The 23,375-nt window shown below is 37.2% G+C and overlaps 1 protein-coding gene and 1 pseudogene across 2 annotated transcripts in view; both read right to left on the bottom strand.

Moving 5' to 3' along the window:
* The window catches only part of LOC309493654 (B-cell receptor CD22-like), a 265,008-nt gene that overhangs the window by 161,277 nt on the left and 80,356 nt on the right, over positions 1-23,375 (bottom strand). The gene's annotated exons all lie outside the window — the stretch shown is intronic.
* Positions 6,826-23,170, bottom strand: LOC309494737 (inhibitor of apoptosis protein-like; annotated as a pseudogene). The gene is made up of 6 exons: positions 23,140-23,170; positions 22,880-22,976; positions 22,684-22,729; positions 22,016-22,245; positions 18,119-18,990; positions 6,826-8,468 (listed from the first exon to the last, which is right to left on the bottom strand). The product of its transcript is annotated as an inhibitor of apoptosis protein-like (transcript).

Genomic DNA, 23,375 nt, shown 5'->3' with positions numbered 1-23,375 from the left:
CAACATTAACAATGAAATACTCTTTTTGCAGATTGAATCTAGAATTCAGCATTTTATTTTCTTATATCCTTTAGCTAAAGTTATTTGGGGAGGAGATTTCAATACGGTGTTTGATGCAACCATTGATAGATGGCCTCCTAAAAGTAGGCCTGGCCCTTCGAGTGAACTAGATCATGTATGTTTAAGATTGGGCCTTCCTGATGTGTGGAGAGATAAGAATCCAGACAGGGAGGAATATATACATGGAGTAATAAGAACCTATCTCTTCATTCTCACATTGACTATTGGTTAGAGTCTAATGATTTAACTAATAATGTGGCCTCTGTACTGATAGAACCTTGCATAATGACAGATCATAAAGGAATATTCATAAGAATAAATATGGTGCAAGATAAATCAGTCAAAAAAAAAAAGAGTTACTGGAAATTAAACAATAAATTGCTTGAAAATGAATGCATAAAGGAAAAAATCAAACTCATTATTGAAAAATATAGGACAATATTGCAGCTATAGAAAAGACGTATGGAAAGTACTGGGAATTAATTAAGTTTGATATCAGAACGGCATCCTTTAACCAAGGAAAATTGGAAGCAAAAAATAAAAAAAGGAAAGAAAATTCAATTATTGAGGAAATATTCAATTTGAATAAAAAGAGGAAAGAAGCCTTGACTGATTTTGAAAAAAAAAAAAAAAAAATTACATACTGAACTTGATAATATCTATGAGGATAAAGCAAAAGGAGCATTTATTCGATCTAGACTTAAATGGTTAGAAAAAGGGGAAAAAATTATTAACAACAAAATAGTAGATAATTCTTTAGATATTTCAAAATATGTGCTCAGTTCTTTAGTAATTTGTATTCTTCCACAATGGCTTCTTCCAACAGTGATATATATTTTTAAATAGCTTTATGAGTGATACCAAAAAAAATTGATCAGAACTTCCAAAATGTGTGTGATAAAGAAATAGATATAGAGGAGCTGAGAGAGTGCATTAACTTGCTACAAAATAACAAATCTCCAGGCAATGACGGGCTAACAGGAGAGTTTTACAAGACATTTTCTAAAGAATTTTCCCCCTTTTTATTATTAGTATTTATAGAAGCTATAGAGAAAGGTGAATTGCCTGCTTCATTAAAACAAGGGGTTATAACGCTGATTCCCAAACCTAACAAGGACAAGTTACTCATTGAAAATTGGAGGCCTATTAGTTTGCTCAATAATGACAGTAAGTTGTTTGCAATGATTTTTGCTAGAAGAATGAAACGAGGTTTAGATAAAATAATTGGTATGGAACAGTCTGGTTTTATGCAAGGTCATCAGGAATAATATTAGACTAGTTTTAGATATGATTATAATCAATTAATTGATGATGATAGTTTTATTTTATTTATTGATTTTTATAAAGCATTTGATACGGTGAATCATGATTTTATTTTCAAAGTTATTAAATTGTTATGGTTTGGAGATGTATTTTTGAAAGCTGTTAAAACATTGTAGAATGGATGTAATAGTTCCGTCAAACTTGCTGGTCCTTCACAAAGGTGTGATATTCATCCTGGCATTAGGCAAGGATGCCCCCTCTCTCCTTCTTTATTGTTGTTAGTCACCCAGGTTTTGGCAGTGCATGTAAAAATAAATCAGTATAGTGGTATCACAGCTTTAGGTTTAGAGTTTAAACTTAGCCAGTTTGCTGATGACACTGCAATTTTTTTGAAAAACAAATTCGAGGGACCAAAAATAATTAGATGTATTGAGGCGTTCACTGCTGTATCAGGCCTTACAATGAACTGTGATAAATCTGTATTGTTTCCCCTTAAAGATTGCTCCTCTACAGAAATAGAGAACATCCCAGTTAAACACCAATTAACATATCTAGGTGTAGTAATTTGTAAAAATGAAAAACAGAGGAGTCAGATAAAATTTGAACCAATTATTGAGAGAACAAAAAATAAATTTAATGGGTGGTTAATGAGAGATATATCAATAATTGGGAGGGTATTATTGTCAAAGGCGGAAGGCATTTCTAGATCAGTATATACATCTTTATCATTAGATGTGCTTCCTAAGGTGATTAAGGAATTAGATAAGATACTTTATGACTTCATATGGAGAAAAAAGCCACATTATTTATAAAAGGAACTATATATATATGTATATATATGTAACACCAAAGAGCAAGGGGGACTCGAGGTCTTAGATTATACTACACTTAATGACACTTTCAAAATTAAATGGTTGATAGAATTTTTGAAGAATAGAGAAAGTCTTTGGAACGTATTTCCTAATGACATATTTAATACTCTTGGAGGCATAGATTTTTTGTTGAAATGTAATTTTTCTGCAGAGAGAATAGAGGGCACCTTTCGTCAAAAAAACTGACAGTTTTATTGCTTTATGGCCCTCAAAGCCCCGCCCCTTTTGACCGTGGGAATATCCCACGCTAGCTCCTCCCACTTATGGGCTGTACAGTACACCGTGGGAATTTCCCACGCTAGCTCCTCCCACTTATGGGCTGTACAGTACACCGTGGGAATTTCCCACGCTAGCTCCTCCCACTTATGGGCTGTACAGTACACCGTGGGAAAATCGGATTTGTGTCACGCCTCCTTAGGGGTTGAACATCTGAAGCGTGGGAAAATTTCGCACGCTCAGTAGTTCTAAACAGTGTAAATTAAAACTTTTAAAAAAATGTACAATAAAGACATAGAGTGTGAGATCAGTGTTTTTTTATTTATTAAAGAAGACAGTTGTACATTCATCACTTTTAAAACATTAATGAAATAAGTTAAAATAGCATTTTTCTCTTAAAGAGTTATTAAAAAATGAGTTAGTGTTATTTAAAGATGTTAAAACATTAAAACAAGTTAAGAGTTTTTTTATTTTACAAAAACATAATTTTTAAAAAATTGTAAGCATTTAACTTTCACATAGTATTTTGTAAAACTTTTACATGAAACACAAACTAATTTAAAAAGTGTTAAGTTTTTACATACCATTCGTTAAAGTACTCAGAGCTTAAAAGATATATAAGTGTTTCGTTGTGGTGGAGCAGAGTGGAGAGCGTCCACTCACTCCGGAGGCCAGTCAGAAATGAAGCTCTGTGAGGGCCTACAGAGAGACACACACAAACCCCGCCCCTACCCCCGCCCCCAACAGATGTCACCGTGGGAAATTCCCACACCCCCTTCAAGCTCCCAAATAGAAAACACATCCGGTCATCTCAGTGGCCGAACTTAAATGACCAAAGAAAACCGATGCAACGGCTCGAAGAGACCACACCCCCTAACACACCCCTCTCAAAGATGAGAGGTCAATTTTGATTTAAGGGCCTCCCTAAAATGACATCACTCACGGGAATCCCCCTCCCACAGCATCACAGTCACATGAGCTGTTTAAAAAGGAGCACAAACATGACAAGATCTACTTGTGGTTTTATTCAAGTAGAACACTATGGCTACGTCAGACCCCAAAACTCCTGAAACATTGATGAAGCTATGGAGGATTCGACCTTAGCGCCGCGGAAAAAAAACACAGTTACCAGGACCCGTTTAACGCGATTTCTCCTCGAGCCGGCGGAGCGCAAGTGAAATACTTTTCTGGAGGACGTGCGTGCGAAGTCAGATTGGTTAATGGATAACGACGAGCGATTCACAACGAATACAACAGAGGATCCCAATTTGTTTTTTTTACGGAAAGGGATTGGATTTTATTTTATACAGGAGTATGGAGAGATTTGAAAGATGATGGGAGTGAACCGGTTTTCATAGCAGAGTGGGCTGGATTAACCACGGTTGCAAGATACCGACTTCTCGCGGATTATATAAAAAAAAAAACACCCAGAGGATTACGTTTACATACTTTTTTGGAATGGATGTACCCAAATGTTCGTATTTCTGAGGATGAGCATTTAAAATAGCCTACTACGATTTAAAATTCATGTTTCAATGGAAGGTTTACATGTGTTGGAACAGATTTTTTCTAAAATCACGTAGCTTTTTTTTAAATGGAGCGACGCATTTGGATCTGTTGATGGATACGCACCAATAGGATTACCGGCTGCAACGAATGGAGACCCACAGAAAAGCATCGATTGGCTGAATACATTTTGTGATTATTTAATCCTTTCTATGTAAAGTATTTTGAATTGCCAGTGTATAAAATGTGCTATATTAATAAACATGATATGCCTTGCTTCGCCTATGTCACAGGAGAAATTATATTTAATTCACAACTCTATGCTCTCATACAGACTAGAACTGTCTCACACTCACACAAACACCGACCCCATTTAAACAATGTTTCAAACGTGAGCAACATATCAAACATATCAAACTACAACAGTTAAAAAATACATCAAACAAATAGATTATAAGCAAAACTTTTTAACATAAACTTTTGTTTAGTTTTTAGCTAACAATATCTCTTACGCTGTCCCGCAAAGCACATGAATGAGAAATAGAGTCTCCGCCCACCTAAAACTCCGCAACGTATGAGAATACACATGTGCAGCGCTAGCCTAGAGCTACAGATTTAAATCTTGGTAAAAAGGACTTATCAGAACAACGTTTTAAATTTTTTAATTTTTTATTTAGGCTAATTTAGTTATTAATTCACTATTAGATATTTCTAGCCTAATATTTTCAAGCATCTGTCCACACACACACACACACACACACACACACACATACGGATGAACGTCTTAACTTTTACGACATCATAGAGAGAGAGAGCATCACTTTGTACCATGCTGTGTTATGCCTAGATAACGAGAAATTATCTCTTGTGAACTCTGAATGGCATTGTGAGCTTTGGGTGATACTGTAAACTTTTGGTTTTCTTTACAAGAAATTGATGAAAGCTATTTTTAGAGTCGACATGAAATCAAAATTGATCCTATTTACTTTGTTAGCGCATATTACTAGTCTTGTGGTGAACAATTAATCCGTGCAAGTTAATACACAGGAAAAATTGTTGGTCATGGTAATCTTTAATCAAAGTCTGAAAAGCGACTTCCGGTCTGGAAATGGCGTTTCTTTTCTGATGACGTCAGTTTGACGGCTTAACCACTCCTTAAACCGTCTGCTATGAGGAGAGATGGACAGGAGGAGCGTTAGAGTAAAACCCTACCCTCTGTTCAATATTCCCTTTCACTTGGAAATACGTCACAACAGTGGAGAAAAGTCGTTTTGCAACTTCCGGTTCACGGGGACTTTAAAAAACATTAATACAACTCTTTGCTTTACAAAAACTGTTTATTACACTAAAACAAGACACAAAATAGGATATTTCATTTACCCCTACAGTAGTCATATAGTTATTTCTTTATTTTTATTCTGTATTTTTACAGACCTAAAACCATGAGGCTTCAAAGTATGGATTGGAAGTAAATTACCAAAGACACAAACGATTTTGAACATTTATACATTTGTGTGTTGCAAAAGCAGAAGTCTATCTTCTTTAAATAAAGAATCACCTTTATTTATACTTTAATTTCTTTAAAACAATCTGGTGACCTGCATTATTTCTGTGATTACATGATTAGTAATATTGTGAGAGGTTTCCTCACACGTATAAAAAACTCCACAATATTAATATCATGGTTCCATGTTGTTTGTTTGTTTGTTTGTCTGTTTGTTATTAACTAATACGTTTATCTTTTAACTAACACTTCAACATCCAGCACAAAATTAAAGAGATGTATGAGCTAAGGATGTTCTCTGACCCCAAATAAACGGATAATGGAATGTTCACAATCTACAATATACAGTTAGATATTCTCCTACTTCGTATGTGTGTAAATAGTTGTGCTTAATTCTTTGGGTGTATTTTTAGACACCCTATGGACTAACTTTAAAACATAATATTTATACAGGAATCACACATGTCCTTATAATCCATGTAAGATTCAAAAGACCAAATCACTAAGAAAAGAGCCGTTTATAATAAATACACAAAAGTTTCCAAATGATGGTTTTATTACTCCGCTAGATTTAGTCATCTTGTTCAGATAGCACAACGCTGTTTCACATGTTGTATGTTGGACTGTATGTGTTTTAGGTGAAGACGTTTCTTTGAGAGCTGAAATAAATGACAATTAAGAATTTAAGTGATAGTCTTTCTGTCTGACTAAATTGATACTTCATTTAGTGCAACTTTCCCTCTATCTACGAATTACACAAAGTGCATGCTGTTTTACACTTAAACTATTACAACAGAATCACATCTGACTATTGCACTGAGAGAGGCATATTCATCCAAGCTCGAGGCTGTTAAAGTTCCACACTTTGGTAAAACCTAAATTCTAGAGGTCAATTGGGTTAAAAGTAAATGCATCATCATGAGCCATTTAAAACAAATACAGAAAAGCCACTATAGTGACCAGTTTTAGCGTGTGAATTGACATTTTACATATTACGCTGTTTACATCTTGTTTTTGTTCATATAGGAATGTATGAAAAACATGAACAAATATTGCATAAAGATAATTAAATGACGGTCCTTCAAGTATGAGAGTGACTAAACAAATCATATTTATTTTAGAACATCTTTCTGCTATGTCTACGAAACATTGACGTGAAAGATGAGTATTACACTTCAAACTCGTCTGACTATTACACTTATTTTGTTATTATTACACGGTTATTTTGTGTGTGTGTCACTAAACAACATGGTTAAGCTAATGAATTATAGTTGATGCGTGGTATTTTTACGTGAAAGGAGGAAAAGGAATATTTAACATGTAAAAATTTAAATATTTTAACCTATCGTCAATTTCATTTGTTAGATAAATCATCTAACAATCGACAGTTATATGTGAAACAATTAGAGTTGGTGTAAATTTGCACATCCAAAAACTGTTGTTACTTGGATGATGAATATCTTCACTTTATGATAGGAAAGTACGTACAGCGCCTTTGACCAAGCCTCTACATATGGGACACTTGCGCAGAGAAGGCGCACATTCTTTGCACACAACTAGGTGACCACAGGGGATGAAGACAATGTTCACTTCCTTATCCATGCAAACTTTGCATGTGTGCTCCTCTTGAAGTCTTCTTAACTGTTCCTCCATAGGCAAGTCTGAAAGATCTTGACTCGGGGATGCAGCTTCATTTGTCTGGGCCATCAGTTTTCTCAGCAGGCAGACATCATTCTTCTTGATCCAGTTGCGGAAGACCTCTGCTGATGCATTTCCTTTCGACAGGACTAACTCAGTGAGATGCCCTGTCTGCTGCTTGACTGTAGTGCAGTTACGAATAATGCCATACTCTTTCTGTGAGATGACGTTCTCCTCTAGAAGATGGTCCATTAAGCTCTGCACACTTTTTAGCTGCTGTGACATGACATGATGATGTTTCTTAAGAAACGTAAAACCATCTGATGCCATTTCCTCAGCAAGAAGCTCTCGCTCCTCCTCTCTCTTCTCATCTTCTGCACTTAGTAAATCAGACACCAACTCTTGAACGGTTTTGTAATTTTCTCCACTTGCGAGAATTTTGCTCTGCACGGTTTGCTTCACCAGGCCACGCTCAAATCCCATCTCTAAAGCAGACTTCACCACAGGATTGTTCATCATCACTGCATCTTCTGAACGGTCTTCTCCAGGACCCAGGTGTACAACAGCTGGATCAAAAAATTCTCTCGAGTCACTGTCTCGATAGTCAATAGCTGTTCAAATAGTCTTGGAAATCTTGCTTGAATCTGATGAACAAACTCTTGGCCCTTTTCTTGCAACAGGTATTCACATCATGGAAACCACTTGGCATGCTCTACCCATGGATCATCACCAGACTCCCAACATCTGAGTCCACCATCACAACAAAAGCACTTCACGTCATCACGACGACCAACATAGTAAAAACCAGCCTTAGCCAATTGGTCTGGTCGAACAGTTATTCTTGAGGGCCAGTAGACAAATGTGAGCAACCTTTCTTCACACTGTTGCATTGCCGAGTTAGATACATTGGAAAGGCCGCCACCAGATAAAGGTACATTATCTGCACGGTCACCTCTAACGAAGCGGCAGTTGGGGTAATGCCTCTGGTGCTCTGATACTGCCTGATCTCCCGGTTCCCAGTTGCTAAGCTGGCCTCCACAACTGAAGCAAGCCACTCTGTCGCCCTGGCCAAGGTAGTAGAAACCACTTTGGGCAAGCTCGGCTGGTGTTACTGTACCAAGAGTCCAATTCTGAAAGGTGTCAAGGCGTTCCTGTTCCCGACGCATGTCAGGATTGTGACAAACCGGAGGTCGCTGGTGAGACATATCCTCAACTCCGCGGGACGAAAAGGGACTGGAGGGGGGCCAGGTTTAAGTAACCCACCTGCTCCTCCGTTTGGCCTGAAACGGATGCCGTGGTGGTCGATGTTACGGGTGTCGCAGGGGCTGTAGGATGGCTACGTTGCGAAGCGGTGGAAAAGGCAGGGTGTGAGGACGACAGGAGGTTTTGTCCGGGTTGTGTTCGAAGTCCTGAAATATTTATCAGGACAACAGCTCACTCCGCCCCGCTGGAGAGGTTGTCATCATGACGCCGTAAACCGCTGTATAGGATTACATATAATGCCACATTGAATCAGAAGTAGCGTCATGGAGAAGTTATGCATATGCCACCGGAGAGATGTCTATAATTACACCAAAATATTGATATATAAAAATATACATATATTTTTAAAACATACAGTATGCATGAGACGTCATAAGATCTGTAACAAGCATGTAGAAAGTAGTTAGGATGTATTTCATTTTGCCTAGGCTTTAAGTTAAGTTCATAGACCTTTAGCACATTCAAATGTATTGAGTTAAAATGAAAACGTGATATCAATATCGCATTACCGAATTCATGGGTGTTTAATAGCTTCAATAGTTATCAAGCACCAGCTGATTTAAGTTTTTCTTCAAACAAAAGTAATTTTCTGATAAATCATTGTACACATACCCATGTGTTTTGTTGTATGCACAGATTTTGAGGGTCGCTTATAGAAAGATGTGTCCTTTGTTTCGCGGTATTTTTAAAAACATAGATCTACATAGATGTTTTACACGATAAGATATGTCAGAGAACCTTGTGCGGCATTCTATATCCGCATAAAGGGTTAAAATGTAAAATATACATTTTAGCGCTATTTAAAAACTAGGACGGTATAATAATAATATAATGTAAATGTCTCACGTGTCTCACGATTTTATCAAATCAAGTCAATTCATGTGAATACTGTCGTATATGAACAAAGAGAAGACCTAGAGTTCACTAACATCACAGCTAACTGTAGGAAACAGATATCCGGGGGAAAGTGTAAAGAAAACATACAAAACATTACAATCACACCCGACAATATGATAAGTGTTACGCTTGTGATGATAAAAATTGTTAAACAATTTAAAAACAGGGTGTTTCAGAAGAAATGCAAAGATGCCTAAAAACAAAGGTGTCCAAAATGTTACATGCTAATACTTGGTCTTGTTTCAGAGTCGGTATGCTCCGGTGAAAACTGTGTGAACTTTGATGAGGCCGACAACAATATAAGGCTGTTAAACATGCGGTAGAATAACAATGTTCAATATAAACAAGAATCCTGCTCTAATGCGACAAATTTACACCAACTCTAATTGTTTCACATATAACTGTCGATTGTTAGATGATTTATCTAACAATTGAAATTGACGATAGGTTAAAATATTTTTATTTTTACATGTTAAATATTCCTTTTCCTCCTTTCACGTAAAAATACCACCTATCAACTGTAATTCATTAGCTTAACCATGTTGTTTAGTGACACACACACAAAATAACCGTGTAATAATAACAAAATAAGTGTAATAGTTAGACGAGTTTGAAGTGTAATACTCATCTTTCACGTCAATGTTTCGTAGACATAGCAGAAAGATGTTCTAAAATAAATATGATTTGTTTAGTCACTCTCATACTTGAAGGACCGTCATTTAATTCTCTTTATGCAATATTTGTTCATGTTTTTCATACATTCCTATATGAACAAAAACTGTACAAAAACAAGATGTAAACAGCGTAATATGTAAAATGTCAATTCACACGCTAAAACTGGTCACTATAGTGGCTTTTCTGTATTTGTTTTAAATGGCTCATGATGATGCATTTACTTTTAACCCAATTGACCTCTAGAATTTAGGTTTTACCAAAGTGTGGAACTTTAACAGCCTCGAGCTTGGATGAATATGCCTCTCTCAGTGCAATAGTTCTGTTGTAATAGTTTAAGTGTAAAACAGCATGCACTTTGTGTAATTCGTAGATAGAGGGAAAGTTGCACTAAATGAAGTATCAATTTAGTCAGACAGAAAGACTATCACTTAAATTCTTAATTGTCATTTATTTCAGCTCTCAAAGAAACGTCTTCACCTAAAACACATACAGTCCAACATACAACATGTGAAACAGCGTTGTGCTATCTGAACAAGATGACTAAATCTAGCGGAGTAATAAAACCATCATTTGGAAACTTTTGTGTATTTATTATAAACGGCTCTTTTCTTAGTGATTTGGTCTTTTGAATCTTACATGGATTATAAGGACATGTGTGATTCCTGTATAAATATTATGTTTTAAAGTTAGTCCATAGGGTGTCTAAAAATACACCCAAAGAATTAAGCACAACTATTTACACACATACGAAGTAGGAGAATATCTAACTGTATATTGTAGATTGTGAACATTCCATTATCCGTTTATTTGGGGTCAGAGAACATCCTTAGCTCATACATCTCTTTAATTTTGTGCTGGATGTTGAAGTGTTAGTTAAAAGATGAACGTATTAGTTAATAACAAACAGACAAACAAACAAACAAACAACATGGAACCATGATATTAATATTGTGGAGTTTTTTATACGTGTGAGGAAACCTCTCACAATATTACTAATCATGTAATCACAGAAATAATGCAGGTCACCAGATTGTTTTAAAGAAATTAAAGTATAAATAAAGGTGATTCTTTATTTAAAGAAGATAGACTTCTGCTTTTGCAACACACAAATGTATAAATGTTCAAAATCGTTTGTGTCTTTGGTAATTTACTTCCAATCCATACTTTGAAGCCTCATGGTTTTAGGTCTGTAAAAATACAGAATAAAAATAAAGAAATAACTATATGACTACTGTAGGGGTAAATGAAATATCCTATTTTGTGTCTTGTTTTAGTGTAATAAACAGTTTTTGTAAAGCAAAGAGTTGTATTAATGTTTTTTAAAGTCCCCGTGAACCGGAAGTTGCAAAACGACTTTTCTCCACTGTTGTGACGTATTTCCAAGTGAAAGGGAATATTGAACAGAGGGTAGGGTTTTACTCTAACGCTCCTCCTGTCCATCTCTGCTCATAGCAGACGGTTTAAGGAGTGGTTAAGCCGTCAAACTGACGTCATCAGAAAAGAAACGCCATTTCCAGACCGGAAGTCGCTTTTCAGACTTTGATTAAAGATTACCATGACCAACAATTTTTCCTGTGTATTAACTTGCACGGATTAATTGTTCACCACAAGACTAGTAATATGCGCTAACAAAGTAAATAGGATCAATTTTGATTTCATGTCGACTCTAAAAATAGCTTTCATCAATTTCTTGTAAAGAAAACCAAAAGTTTACAGTATCACCCAAAGCTCACAATGCCATTCAGAGTTCACAAGAGATAATTTCTCGTTATCTAGGCATAACACAGCATGGTACAAAGTGATGCTCTCTCTCTCTATGATGTCGTAAAAGTTAAGACGTTCATCCGTATGTGTGTGTGTGTGTGTGTGTGTGTGTGGACAGATGCTTGAAAATATTAGGCTAGAAATATCTAATAGTGAATTAATAACTAAATTAGCCTAAATAAAAAATTAAAAAATGTAAAACGTTGTTCTGATAAGTCCTTTTTACCAAGATTTAAATCTGTAGCTCTAGGCTAGCGCTGCACATGTGTATTCTCATACGTTGCGGAGTTTTAGGTGGGCGGAGACTCTATTTCTCATTCATGTGCTTTGCGGGACAGCGTAAGAGATATTGTTAGCTAAAAACTAAACAAAAGTTTATGTTAAAAAGTTTTGCTTATAATCTATTTGTTTGATGTATTTTTTAACTGTTGTAGTTTGATATGTTTGATATGTTGCTCACGTTTGAAACATTGTTTAAAAAACATAATTTACCATTTTTCTGGTATCTTTAAAAGTCGTTCGTGAAAGACATTCTATAACTTGTTTTAAATGATTTAACGTTGACTTTTTTTTCTTTTCTTTTTTCTGATAGGCCTAACGTTTTAAATACTACACCTTTGTATTTTAAAGGTCTGTATCATTTTAAAAAGTTGTATGTGAAAGTGTTACATGTCTGTGAAAAGAAAACTGTTTGCCTGCCGCTTACGTTTCACGGTTTTACAGGTTAAATCACATAGTTTTGAACAGATTTATTATTTTTTACTCCAAAACGCATTCTCAAACAATGGTCAGATTTCTCCATTTGGAGATGTGGATTATCCTATCGAAGAGTGAATAAATCAGTAGGCCTAAGTTAGTGAATATTTGTTAACTTCACCAAAAGTCCAAAATTAACTGAAACATGAGTTTTAATTTTTTTAAACAACTATTATTTTTTATAAATGTTATTTAGTGTAATTATAAATAAATCTAGCGTTAGGTGGGTGGAGACTCGGCTTCACACATGATATATACTCATTCATGTTTCTACCGTCGATGAGTGATGTAGTATCATACGGAACTTAAAACTAAACTTTAGTAGCATATTGTATTTTAGTTGACGTTGTTTTGAACGTTTTTTTTTTTAAAAAGGAGGAGTGGGGAGAAGTGGGGAGGGGTGGGGTCGGTGTTTGTGTGAGTGTGAGACAGTTCTAGTCTGTATGAGAGCATAGAGTTGTGAATTAAATATAATTTCTCCTGTGACATAGGCGAAGCAAGGCATATCATGTTTATTAATATAGCACATTTTATACACTGGCAATTCAAAATACTTTACATAGAAAGGATTAAATAATCACAAAATGTATTCAGCCAATCGATGCTTTTCTGTGGGTATCCATTCGTTGCAGCCGGTAATCCTATTGGTGCGTATCCATCAACAGATCCAAATGCGTCGCTCCATTTAAAAAAAAGCTACGTGATTTTAGAAAAAATCTGTTCCAACACATGTAAACCTTCCATTGAAACATGAATTTTAAATCGTAGTAGGCTATTTTAAATGCTCATCCTCAGAAATACGAACATTTGGGTACATCCATTCCAAAAAAGTATGTAAACGTAATCCTCTGGGTGTTTTTTTTTTTAATATAATCCGCGAGAAGTCGGTATCTTGCAACCGTGGTTAATCCAGCCCACTCTGCTATGAAAACCGGTTCACTCCCATCATCTTTCAAATCTCTCCATACTCCTGTATAAAATAAAATCCAATCCCTTTCCGTAAAAAAAACAAATTGGGATCCTCTGTTGTATTCGTTGTGAATCGCTCGTCGTTATCCATTAACCAATCTGACTTCGCACGCACGTCCTCCAGAAAAGTATTTCACTTGCGCTCCGCCGGCTCGAGGAGAAATCGCGTTAAACGGGTCCTGGTAACTGTGTTTTTTTTCCGCGGCGCTAAGGTCGAATCCTCCATAGCTTCATCAATGTTTCAGGAGTTTTGGGGTCTGACGTAGCCATAGTGTTCTACTTGAATAAAACCACAAGTAGATCTTGTCATGTTTGTGCTCCTTTTTAAACAGCTCATGTGACTGTGATGCTGTGGGAGGGGGATTCCCGTGAGTGATGTCATTTTAGGGAGGCCCTTAAATCAAAATTGACCTCTCATCTTTGAGAGGGGTGTGTTAGGGGGTGTGGTCTCTTCGAGCCGTTGCATCGGTTTTCTTTGGTCATTTAAGTTCGGCCACTGAGATGACCGGATGTGTTTTCTATTTGGGAGCTTGAAGGGGGTATGGGAATTTCCCACGGTGACATCTGTTGGGGGCGGGGGTAGGGGCGGGGTTTGTGTGTGTCTCTCTGTAGGCCCTCACAGAGCTTCATTTCTGACTGGCCTCCGGAGTGAGTGGACGCTCTCCACTCTGCTCCACCACAACGAAACACTTATATATCTTTTAAGCTCTGAGTCCTTTAACGAATGGTATGTAAAAACTTAACACTTTTTAAATTAGTTTGTGTTTCATGTAAAAGTTTTACAAAATACTATGTGAAAGTTAAATGCTTACAATTTTTTAAAAATTATGTTTTTGTAAAATAAAAAAACTCTTAACTTGTTTTAATGTTTTAACATCTTTAAATAACACTAACTCATTTTTTAATAACTCTTTAAGAGAAAAATGCTATTTTAACTTATTTCATTAATGTTTTAAAAGTGATGAATGTACAACTGTCTTCTTTAATAAATAAAAAAACACTGATCTCACACTCTATGTCTTTATTGTACATTTTTTTTAAAGTTTTAATTTACACTGTTTAGAACTACTGAGCGTGCGAAATTTTCCCACGCTTCAGATGTTCAACCCCTAAGGAGGCGTGACACAAATCCGATTTTCCCACGGCGTACTGTACAGCCCATAAGTGGGAGGAGCTAGCGTGGGAAATTCCCACGGTGTACTGTACAGCCCATAAGTGGGAGGAGCTAGCGTGGGAAATTCCCACGGTGTACTGTACAGCCCATAAGTGGGAGGAGCTAGCGTGGGAAATTCCCACGGTCAAAAGGGGCGGGGCTTTGAGGGCCATAAAGCAATAAAACTGTCAGTTTTTTTGACGAAAGGTGCCCTCTATTCTCTCTCTTTCTGCTGACAAAATTCGTGTAAAATTGGCCAGTTTTCACAGACAAACAAGCCCTGCTAGCATGGAAATTGGCACAAAAAAAAAGCACAATTTTTCACCACACAACTATTTCATATGGAATAACAAAGACATACTATTTAAAAACAAATCACTATTCTGTCATGCTTGGTTCAATGAAGGGATTATATTAGTAAGACAATTGGTTAATTCCAATGGATATTTGTTATCATAAACTGAATAAAAAAAAAAAATAAAAAAAAAAAACAGTTAAACCAAGAGAGTTTGCTATTGTTCTTGACGTGATTCCAGAGAGTGTGATGTTACTCTTAAAAATGTCAGTGGAAATCAACATGAACAATCTTTGTGATAAAATTTTCATTGATAATGTTGATGTTTTAAAACAAAAATGTAGCAATAATATTATAAGTAATGCTCTTGGTTCTGCTTTTCCTGCAGTTACTGGTTAAGATTCTTTTGGTCTTCTTTATTTGGTGAAATCTCTTGGGTTAAAGCATGGAAATTGCCAAATAAGTTTTGTGTCAATAACAAAATTAAGAAAGTGTCTTACAAAATACTTCACAGAATTGATCCTGCGAAGCATGTTTTGGAAAGATTTAAGCTTAATATTTCATTTAATTGTGAATTTTGTGCACTAGAAAAAGAAACAATTTTGCACCTGTTTTTTCACTATATTTACTCAAGATTATTTTGGAAAGATTTAGAAACCTTTATTAATAGAAAACTGAAGCGTATGATGGAAATTTGTGTTTTTGATGTGCTTTTTTATACTCAGAATGACCATTTGGAATGTGAAGAACAACATATTATACAGTTATTTATTTTATTAGGAAAATACCATATACATAAAAAGAAGTGGGCTCAAGGTAAACCAAATTTTCCACATTTTATAAATGACTTTACATTATATGTACATCTTTTGGAACAAGCTAAAAACAAAAAAGCAATGAAAACATGTAATGCATTGAAAGCACTGGATTTTATGTAAAACAGTTTAAATGTCTACAGACTTAAATATCTTGAAGGTTAATCAGGTTTATTGAAGCACTGGTCCTAGTTGTAAAACCAAAGTAAAACAGGCAGAGGAAACTCTATTAAAATACATTAATACATAAAATGAAATACTTTTGCATTTAAATATTAATAAGTTGTGCAGATATCACTTGACTGCTTTCTAATCTTACGCCCCAATCTGAAGAGCAAAAAAATACTGAACAACAAATTCTATACTAACAGATTAAACTCAAACAAACTTTAAAAAGTCAATTCATATATATATATATATATATATATATATATATATATATATATATATATATATATATATATATATACACAACAATTACATACAAAACATTAAACAAGTAAGAAACAGACTTTACATCAGTCCAGCACACAATTACTGTCGTTATCTCACAAAGAGTCAAAGAGAACAAATGAGTCTTAATGTGGGTGATGAACATGTTTATATTGGTTGTGGTCTGAACAGATGGGTAACTTATTCCACAACTATACAGTCATCCAACAATCGTTCATTAAACGACTGAACACAGGCTTTGTGTTCGCTGGTCTCTATCACTCATTTGACGCTGCTGTAGATCACTGATGCATCTTCCACAAATAGAACAGTTGATCGCCTACAAAAATCAAAACAAACAGGAGCACAACAATGTTATAGCCCAGATATGATCTGTGGTTGTTAAGATAGTGCTGGTTAAGTTGGTGCTGGTAAAGCTGGCACTGGTTAAGTTGTTACTGGTTAAGCTAGTTAAGTTGGTACTGGTTAAAATGGTATTAGTTAAGTTGGAACTGGTTAAGCTGGTGCTGGTTAAGCTGGCACTGGTTAAGCTGGTGCTGGTTAAGTTGGTGCTGGTTAAGCTGGTACTGGTTAAGCTGGTACTGGTTAAGATGGTGCTGGTTAAAATGGTATTAGTTAAGTTGGAAATGGTTAAGCTGGTGCTGGTTAAGCTGGCACTGGTTAAGCTGGTGCTGGTTAAGCTGGTGCTGGTAAAGTTGTTACTGGTTAAGCTAGTTAAGTTGGTGCTGGTTAAGTTGGTACTGGCTAAGTTGGTGCTGGTTAAAATGGTATTAGTTAAGTTGGAACTGGTTAAGTTGGTGCTGGTTAAGCTGGCACTGGTTAAGCTGGTGCTGGTTAAGCTGTTGCTGGTTAAGTTGGTGCTGGTTAAGCTGGTACTGGTTAAGATGGCACTGGTTAAATTGGTGCTAGTTAAGCTGGTACTGGTTAAGTTGGTGCTGGTAAAGCTGGCACTGGTTAAGCTGGTGCTGGTTAAGCTGTTACTGGTTAAGTTGGTGCTGGTTACGTTGGTACTGGTTAAGTTGCTATTGGTTAAGCTGGAACTGGTTAAGCTGGTACTGGTTAAGTTGGTGCTACTTAAGCTGGTACTGGTTAAGTTGATATTGATTAAGCCGCTCCTGGTTAAGTCAGTGCTGGTTAAGCTGGCACTGGTTAAGTTGGTACTGGTTAAGATGGTACTGCACCAGCTTAACCAGTATCAACTTAACCAGTACCAGCTTAACCAGCACCAACTTGCACCAATGGCACTGGTTAAGCTGGTGCTGGTTAAGCTGTTACTGGTTAAGTTGGTGCTGGTTAAAATGGTATTAGTTAAGTTGGAACTGGTTAAGCTGGCACTTGTTAAGCTGGTGCTGGTTAAGCTGGTACTGGTTAAGTTGGTACTGGTTAAGCTGGTACTGGTTAAGATGGCACTGGTTAAATTGGTGCTAGTTAAGCTGGTACTGGTTAAGTTGGTGCTGGTAAAGCTGGCACTGGTTAAGCTGGTGCTGGTTAAGCTGTTACTGGTTAAGTTGGTACTGGTTAAGTTGCTATTGGTTAAGCTGGAACTGGTTAAGCTGGTACTACTAAAGCTGGTACTGGTTAAGTTGATATTGGTTAAGATAATGCTGGTTAAGCTGGTCCTGGTTAAGTCAGTGCTGGTTAAGCTGGCACTGGTTAAGTTGGTACTGGTTAAGATGGTACTGCACCAGCTTAACCAGTATCAACTTAACCAGTACCAGCTTAACCAGCACCAACTTGCACCAATGGCACTAGCACCAATGGCACTGGTTAAGCTGGTTGCTGGTTAAGCTGTTACTGGTTAAGTTGATGCTGGTTAAGTTGGTGCTGGTTAAGTTGCTATTGGTTAAGCTGGTACTGGTTAAGCTGGTACTGGATAAATTGGTGCTAGGTAAGCTGGTGCTGTTTAAGTTGGTACTGGTTACATTGGTACTGGTTATGTTGCAATGATTAAGTTAGTACTGGTTAAATTGGTGCTGGTTAAGTTGGTACTGGTTATAATGGCACTGGTTATAATGGTACTGGTTAAGCTGTTACTGGTTAAGTTGGTGCTGGTTAAGTTGGTACTGGTTAAGTTGGTACTGGTTATGCTGGTACTGGTTAAGATGGTGCTGGTTAAAATGGTATTAGTTAAGTTGGAAATGGTTAAGCTGGTGCTGGTTAAGCTGGCACTGGTTAAGCTGGTGCTGGTTAAGCTGGTGCTGGTAAAGTTGTTACTGGTTAAGCTAGTTAAGTTGGTGCTGGTTAAGTTGGTACTGGCTAAGTTGGTGCTGGTTAAAATGGTATTAGTTAAGTTGGAACTGGTTAAGTTGGTGCTGGTTAAGCTGGCACTGGTTAAGCTGGTGCTGGTTAAGCTGTTGCTGGTTAAGTTGGTGCTGGTTAAGCTGGTACTGGTTAAGATGGCACTGGTTAAATTGGTGCTAGTTAAGCTGGTACTGGTTAAGTTGGTGCTGGTAAAGCTGGCACTGGTTAAGCTGGTGCTGGTTAAGCTGTTACTGGTTATAATGGCACTGGTTATAATGGTACTGGTTAAGCTGTTACTGGTTAAGTTGGTGCTGGTTAAGTTGGTACTGGTTAAGTTGGTACTGGTTAAGCTGGTACTGGTTAAGATGGTGCTGGTTAAAATGGTATTAGTTAAGTTGGAAATGGTTAAGCTGGTGCTGGTTAAGCTGGCACTGGTTAAGCTGGTGCTGGTTAAGCTGGTGCTGGTAAAGTTGTTACTGGTTAAGCTAGTTAAGTTGGTGCTGGTTAAGTTGGTACTGGCTAAGTTGGTGCTGGTTAAAATGGTATTAGTTAAGTTGGAACTGGTTAAGTTGGTGCTGGTTAAGCTGGCACTGGTTAAGCTGGTGCTGGTTAAGCTGTTGCTGGTTAAGTTGGTGCTGGTTAAGCTGGTACTGGTTAAGATGGCACTGGTTAAATTGGTGCTAGTTAAGCTGGTACTGGTTAAGTTGGTGCTGGTAAAGCTGGCACTGGTTAAGCTGGTGCTGGTTAAGCTGTTACTGGTTAAGTTGGTGCTAGTTAAGCTGGTACTGGTTAAGTTGCTATTGGTTAAGATAATGCTGGTTAAGCTGGTCCTGGTTAAGTCAGTGCTGGTTAAGCTGGCACTGGTTAAGTTGGTACTGGTTAAGATGGTACTGCACCAGCTTAACCAGTATCAACTTAACCAGTACCAGCTTAACCAGCACCAACTTGCACCAATGGCACTAGCACCAATGGCACTGGTTAAGCTGGTTGCTGGTTAAGCTGTTACTGGTTAAGATAGTACTGGTTAAGTTGGTACTGGTTAATCTGGTTCTGGTTAAGTTGGTGCTGGTTAAGTTTATCCTGGTTAAGCTGCTGGTTAATTTGGTACTGGTTAAGTTGGTACTAGTTAAGCTGGAACTGGTTAAATTGGTACTGGTTAAGTTGCTATTGGTTAAGATAATGCTGGTTAAGCTGGTATTGGTTAAGTTGCTATTGGTTAAGATGATGCTGGTTAAGCTTGGTACTGGTTAAGCTGGAACTGGTTAAGCTGGTACTGGTTAAGTTGGTGCTAGTTAAGCTGGTACTGGTTAAGTTGCTATTGGTTAAGATAATGCTGGTTAAGCTGGTCCTGGTTAAGTCGGTGCTGGTTAAGCTGGCACTGGTTAAGTTGGTACTGGTTAAGATAGTACTGGTTAAGTTGGTACTGGTTAAGTTGGTGCTAGTTAAGCTGGTACTGGTTAAGTTGCTATTGGTTAAGATAATGCTGGTTAAGCTGGTCCTGGTTAAGTCGGTGCTGGTTAAGCTGGCACTGGTTAAGTTGGTACTGGTTAAGATAGTACTGGTTAAGTTGGTACTGGTTAAGCTGGTTCTGGTTAAGTTGGTGCTGGTTAAGTTTATCCTGGTTAAGCTGCTGGTTAATTTGGTACTGGTTAAGTTGGTACTAGTTAAGCTGGTACTGGTTAAATTGGTACTGGTTAAGTTGCTATTGGTTAAGATAATGCTGGTTAAGCTGGTATTGGTTAAGTTGCTATTGGTTAAGATGATGCTGGTTAAGCTTGGTACTGGTTAAGTCGGTGCTGGTTAAGCTGGTACTGGTTAAGTTGGTACTCGTTAAGTTGGTACTGGTTTAGCTGGCACTGGTTAAATAGGTGCTAGTTAAGCTGGTACTGGTTAAGCTGGTTAAGTTGGTGCTGGTTAAGTTGGTACTGGCTATCACTCATTTGACGCTGCTGTAGATCAGTGATGAATCTTCCGCAATTTGAACAGTTGATCGCCTAAAAAAATCTAAACAAACAGGAGCACACAATATTCTAACCCATATTATATGACATGTGGTTATTTAGATGGTGCTGGTTAAATTGGTGCTAGTTAATCTGGTACTGGTTAAGTTGGTACTGGTGAAGCTGGTACTGGTTAGGTTGGTACTGGTTAGGTTGGTGCTGGTAAAGCTGGCACTGGTTAAGTTGGTACTGGTTAAGCTAGTTAAGTTGGTGCTGGTTAAGTTGGTGCTGGTTAAGCTGGTACTGGTTACATTGGTACTGGCTAAGTTGGTGCTGGTTAAGCTGGTTAAGTTGGTACTGGTTAAGCTGGTGCTGCTTAAGTTGGTGCTGGTAAAGCTGGTGCTGGTTAAGTTGGCACTGGTTAAGTTGGTACTGGTTAAATTGGTGCTGGTTAAGTTGATACTGGTTAAGCTGGTACTGGTTAAGTTGGTGCTGGTAAAGCTGGTGCTGGTTAAGTTGGTGCTGTTTAAGATGATTAACTTGGTACTGGTTAAGATGGTGCTGGATAAGCTGGTACTGGTTTTATTGGTACTGGTTAAGTTTGTGCTGTTTAAGCTGGTTTAATTTGTGCTGGTGAAGTTGATGCTGGTTAAGTTGGTACTGATTAAGTTGGTTCTGGTTAAGTTGCCCTGGTTAAGTTAGTATTGGTTACTTTTGTGCTGGTTAAGGTTGTACTGGTTAAGTTGCACTGATTATATTGCACTGGTTATGTTAGTACTGGTTAAGTTGATGCTGGTTAAGTTGGTACTGGTTAAGTTGGTTCTGGTTAAGTTGCACTGGTTAAGTTAGTACTAACTTAAGTTGGTGCTGTTTAAGTTGGTGCTGTTTAAGTTGGTGCTGGTTACGTTGGTACTGGTTAGGTTGCAATGATTAAGTTAGTACTGGTTAAATTGGTGCTGGTTAAGTTGGTACTGGTTAAGTTGGTTCTGGTTAAGTTGCACTGGTTATGTTAGTGCTGGTTAAGTTGATGCTGGTTAAGTTGGTACTGGTTAAGTTGGTTCTGGTTAAGTTGCACTGGTTAAGTTAGTACTGGTTAAGTTGGTGCTGTTTAAGTTGGTACTGGTTACGTTGGTACTGGTTAGGTTGCAATGATTAAGTTAGTACTGGTTAAATTGGTGCTGGTTAAGTTGGTACTGGTTATAATGGTACTGGTTAAGTTGGTGCTGGTTAAGTTGGTACTGGTTAAGTTGGTTCTGATTAAGTTGGAACTGGTTAAGTTGGAACTGGTAATGTTGGTACTGGTTAAGTTGCACTGGTTAAGTTGGTTCTAGTTAAGTTGCACTGGTTAAGTTAGTACTGGCTAAGTTGGTGCTGTTTAAGTTGGTACTGATTACATTGGTACTGGTTAGGTTGCAATGATTAAGTTAGTACTGGTTAAATTGGTGCTGGTTAAGTTGGTACTGGTTATAATGGTACTGTTATAATGGTACTGGTTAAGTTGGTGCTGGTTAAGTTGGTACTGTTTAAGCTGGTTCTGATTAAGTTGGAACTGGTTAAGTTGGTACTGGTTAAGTTGCACTGGTTAAGTTGGTACTGTTTAAGCTTGTGCTGGTTAAGATGGTGCTGGTTAGGTTGGCACTGGTTAAGTTGGTACTGGTTAAGCTGGTACTGGTTAAGTTGGTACTGGTTAAGTTGGTACTGGTTAAGTTGGTGCTAGTTAAGTTGTTTTTCTCACCTCACTGCAGCATCAGGCTGATGAACTCTTATGTCATCATATTGACATTCATTCTCCTCTGCTCTCTTCGTCTCTGTCTTTCTGTGATGTTGGACAGTTGCGTACAGAATGTCCTCAGTATCTCTGGATTCAGGAGTTTTTCCTCTGAATCTTTTGGGTTTCACACTGGCATACAGAGTGTCACTGGCTGAATCCGGTTCAGAAAGAGGCTTATCATGGACTGAAACTCTCTGTGACACATCAGAACAGAGATCATTCTGAAATACAATTTGTAATTATTATTAAGACATGTAACTACATCAATGTTGTGATGTAAAATACAGGTATATTTCATTGATTCACACATGGAGTGGAGAAGAATAGGGCAGAATGAGTAAATGAAGTGACATGTTCATTCATCACACTATATGTAAATGATTATGCAATTACACCAACAAACCCATATTAAAACAATAAATATATAAGCATTCCATTAAACCATGGAAAAATTTGTTAAATGTTTTCTTCAGTTTTATTAATTAGTTTATTTTTTTTCTGGACTGTGTTGATAAAGACTTTGATAATGTTAGTTTCCCATCAGTTCGTACAGTTACAGTCTGAGACACAGATAACGGCTGATCGACTGATTTTCTGCTTCTGTGAAGTCGTGTTGTGTTTGAATGATTTACCTCTTTCACTGTGTGATCTTCAGCTTTAACATTCCTTTGTTTCTTCCTGTTATAATCACAGACATTAACAACATATAGACGAATGTATTAAATTAAGAGAAATATGAACGCTGTCTTTTAAAGATTACTAATAATCAAACACAAATGGATAATTTCCTTCTACATCAGACCAAAATGCAGTTTTCTTTTAACTCACAGTATAAACAGGATGATGATGATGAAGATGATGATGAAGACTGATCCTCCAGATGCCGCTGTGATCACAATCACATTCCCACCAGCAACATGATGAACTGAAAGAGGAAGATCATCATGATTAACTCTCCAAACTGATGAATGATGTGAAGATACAGGAGTGTGTTAATAAAAGCTTCACCTGTGACAGCGTCTGATCTCTGAGATCCATGTTGATTGTGAGCCTGACAGTAGAAGCGTCCACTCTGTAGTGCACTGAACCTCTGTCCAGATCCAACAGCTGAGGTTTCATTCTCCTTAAACCAGCTGAAGTTCAGAGCAGGAGGGTTTGAGTCACTGATGCAGTTCAGAGTCACTGAATCTCCCTCCACTATTACACCAGATCCACTCATCAACACTGAGACGTTCCTGGGTGGGTCTAAAACAGACAAAAATTAAAGTTCAATGAACTTTTTTCACAAAACTTATTGTTATAAGGAATCATAAAACATTTTATG

The sequence above is a fragment of the Leuciscus leuciscus genome (genome assembly GCF_965113295.1).
Source record: "Leuciscus leuciscus genome assembly, chromosome: 3".
NCBI lineage: Eukaryota > Metazoa > Chordata > Actinopteri > Cypriniformes > Leuciscidae > Leuciscus > Leuciscus leuciscus.
Note: the sequence above shows the minus strand (reverse complement) of the source record. Positions and strands in the feature narration are given on the sequence as shown.